Source organism: Enhydra lutris, unplaced genomic scaffold (genome assembly GCF_002288905.1).
Source record: "Enhydra lutris kenyoni isolate GAN:26980312 unplaced genomic scaffold, ASM228890v2 scaffoldscaffold42, whole genome shotgun sequence".
Taxonomy (NCBI): Eukaryota; Metazoa; Chordata; class Mammalia; order Carnivora; family Mustelidae; genus Enhydra; species Enhydra lutris.
Window position 1 is genome coordinate 13207752 of NW_019154126.1, and position 4195 is coordinate 13211946.

A 4195-nucleotide genomic window follows, 5' to 3' on the forward strand; every position below is an offset into this window, starting at 1 on the left:
ATTTGTCTCTGCCTGGTTTTGATTAACTGGTCCACCCGGATGTGTCTTTTTGCTGCATGGGATTGTTACCACCTGTCTTTACATAATACATATCTCGTCTTCAAAAATAAAGAAAGAAATAGTTAATTTGATGATTTGTTATTATTTAGATTTTAATGAAGGCAATAAAAACAGCGGACCTGTTCCCTGCTCTTCACCAACCTCTCCACGCATACATTCTTTTAAAAGCATCTTGAATATATCAGGCAGTGATGAGTTTCACCGTTTCTGTTTATCTGGACAGAAATTGTTTAATTTTTTTTTTTTTTTTTTGCCTTCTTTTCCCCTGAGTACGTAACTGTGCTATTCAGTATTTAATTGCTTTGAGTATTTTTATAGCTATAACAAATTTCAATGATAGCATTGAACTATGTCAGGTTCCCCCATCCCCACCTGCAGAGTTATGCTGGCTAAATTTCAGGAGAGGAAGAAACTTTGCCTGTGTAGAATGCATGTTGTGGAATTTGATTTCTGAAAAATGTCATTTTTGTATTCTTATGTCTTGTCTGGTTAATGGTTTCCTTTTCCTTAAGTGATATGTTCAAAGGGGCTTTGGAGAATTTTTTTTTCCATTGGAGGTTTTTTTTTTTAACTTACTGTATAGCTATTTCAATGTTGCATCATTTCTTTCCCCTTAGATTTCAACCAGAAAAACTTAAGCTTTGTTGGATTACCAAGTCAAAGAAGAGTTTCAAGGTAAAGTGATCTTCGCTCAAGGAATCTTAAATTTTGAAGATCTGTGGTAGCTTTTAGAATTATTCTCCTAAATTCCTAATTCATGAGTTTGAATGTTTGGCGGTATGTTTTCTCCCCAGAGTTTGATTTATTAAAATGTCTGAAGCAAGTTGACCTAATAGTACATTCAGCCAAAAAAAGATTCTTTTTGTATTCATTAATGCTGTTTATGGGAACATGATCTATTTGCAGATCAGATAAAATTTTGAACCTGTAAATGGCTATTATCTTTTCTTTCTTGTACCTGCCTCTAAGTGTGGGATGTTCTTTTGCAGTCTGTCCATCAAGTAAGAGAGCTTTTGATTTTTTAAGAGAAACTTTAGCCTTGTTCTTTCCTTCCATCCTTCCTTCTTCTCTCCTTCCCTCCCCACCCCCAAACAATCCATCTGTCCAGTGAGGTCTTTTTTTTTTTTTTCCTTAAGATTTAGAAAAATTTTTTTAATTGGACAGAGCAAGTGAGCATAAGCAGGGGGAGCAGCAGGCAGAGGCAGAGGGAGAGGGGGAGGGAGAAGTAGGCTTTCCACAGAGCAGGGGGACCTCCAATGCAGGACTCGATCCCAGGACCCTGGGATCATAACCCAAGTGGAAGGTAGACGCTCAACTGACTGAGCCACCCAGGCGTCCCCCAGTGAGGTCTTTTAATCATTTCCCTTGACTGTAAGGTGTTATGGGCACTGATTCAATTTACCTAACGTGCTGAGACGCTGTGGTACATAATCATTCATTTAAGCTCTTGTAAAAATTAAAGTCTGTGCCAAACCAGATAGCTGTATCCCAGATGTTTCTTAGTAGATCACTGTCCCTGGTAGAATTTGAGATTTTCAAGTGGAGACACAAAGTTATTATCCCTAAGACATGTAGGCATCAATCCCAGTCTAGACTTGGTGATGGTAGAAGGACACAACCCTGATTTACCCCACATTCCACTCAGACGCTTTCATTCCTAATGTATCATGTATGACAATGTTTCTTTGCTATAAAGGGTTTGCATTTCAATGCATTGAATAAATAGCTGTTCTCATCAGGCTGAGCCTGGCCCTGCCCTGCCCTGAGAATGGCAAAATCGATCTTGTGAGCACATTAGATGAGATAAAGCCTTGGTGGATTTGATCCATGTCTTAGTATCAGGCCAACTAGAGCAGTGTCATGGGTAAGGTTGTCTGTCTTATTGAACTCAGGAAATCTTACATTTCTGGGGCTTCACACAGTTTCCTGTATTTCTCATCTTCGCCTTTTTTGATAGAATCTAAGGCTTACACTTTCGTGAGTTCCAGCTACTATAACAAAATACTCTAGACTGGATGGCTTATAAACAGCACAAATTTCTTTCTCAAAATTCTGGAGACTGGAAGTCTGAGATCAGGGGGTGATCTCATAATGGGGTGAGGGCCCCCCTTTAAGGTTGGAGATGGCCAACTTCTTGTGTCCTCATTTGGTGGAATGGGTTAGAGAGATTGCTGGGTCTCTCAGAGGAGTTCTTTTATTTTAATTGAAGTACAGTTGATCTCTGAATCTCTTTTTATAAGATAAAGGCACTGTTCTCATTCATGAAGTCTTTACCTCATGACCTATCGCCTTCCGAAGTTCCCACCTCCTCGTCGAATCACATTTGGGGGTTAGGATATCAACATCTGAATCTGGGGGAATACAGATGTTCAGACCAGAGTAGCTTAGTTCCCAGTATGTTCCTGGCAGGTTGGTAGAGCCGTAGTAGAGCTAGTAAGTGACTGTGCAAGAGGAAGAAGAGGAAAGCGTTGCTTATTTAAGAACAGCAGCAGCATGAACTAGAAGGTCAGACGTTTCAGCGAAAACAGATTCAGAGGGACACAGCTGCTCTAAAATGGTGGGCGGTAGGTCCTCTGGATCCATGCAATGACGACCTCCTGCCCACGGAACTAGAGTAAAATTGGCTGGATATGGAGGTACTTGCCTTCTTCAGAGCATTATGATCAATCAGGCCAGAAGTACAAAGAGGAGGTAGTAGACTTTGATCTCTTGTGTCTTGTAATGTGAACAACAGTAGAAGAGTGAACAGATCAGAGGGAATCTTTCCCAGCGTGGGTGCTGACTGATCACTGTCATGGTGTAGCCCCATTTTGTCAAAGACAGACGCTAGTAACCATAGAAAATCCTGTCCTCACTCTCCTAAAGTTTCCCCTTCTTTCTACTGTTGGCATTTAAGTAGGTTAATGGGACACATTAAAAAAAATTGTGGAAGCAGGGAGCAATGTCTTCTTAGATTATTGAAGCAGAGGGAAGGAGGTAGGGTATAAAAAATTTAGTCCTGAGAGAGCAGTATTTCAGAGGAGATGAAGATATATAAAAAATACAAAAGGTGCTGCTTAATGGCAAAAGTCAAAAGTCAAGACTGTAGCATTTACGTTAGCTATATATGGAGGGTTTTATATATTTTATTCTGAAATACAGACTTATGCTTTTGGTTGAGCTGTGGCAACCCACCTGTGCCTACAGAGCTTGTCAGGCAGAGAGCCCATGTCCCAGGGGTGATGGTCCACGAAGAGAGCGCCACGGAGCACACGGAGCTCAGTGCTTTGGAGGCCCCCATTGCGTGAGGTAGGATTGGGCTCCACCAGTCACACTGCTTGGTGCCTCTGACTCAAAAAAATTAAAGGAGGGTGATGTTAGGGCTCTTTGGGGTATTTGTGGGTTGTTTTTTTTTTTTTTAAGATTTTATTTATTTGACAGAGAGCAGGAACATAAGCAGGATGAGTGAGAGAGGGAAATCAGGCTTCCTGCTGAGCAGGGAGCCCATGCGGGGCTTGATTCCAGAACCCTGGAATCATGACCTGAGCGGAAGGCAGATGCTTAAGGACTGAGCCACCCAGGTGCCCCAGGGTATTTGTGTTTTATTAGCCATTAGAAGATGATCGGAAGGGATTACTCATTCACAAATGTTCCAGAATCTTTTTTTTTTTTTTTTTTTTTGAGAGCATGAGTATGGGCTTGCACGTGGTAGACCCTGAGATCATGACCTGAGCTGAAACCAAGAGTCAGAGGCTTAACTGACTGAGCTACGCAGGCACCCCTATAAATCAATAATTTGAAATAAGACATTTGCCACATGTTCTACAAGTAAGAAACCAGGATACCATGAGAGAAAACAACAACCGAGGTGCATAATATAGATTTGGTGTGCGGTGGGACGGGCACGGGGTCAGGGACTTTCTTCCTTGAGGAACTGACCTTAAACTGAGACCCAGAACCAGGAGCAGGACTCAGGTAGGCTGGAGAGGAGGGAACCTGGGTAGAGTAAATCGCATTTACAGTAAACCGTGTTAGGAGCCACGAGAGCTTTTCCTGACAGTGCTTGGGTTTCCCACTGGTTTCTGACCAACTGGGAAAAGGCTGCTCTTCTTATGGGTACTGACATTCTCAAAGCTTGTTTGAAGAAGGTAAGTGC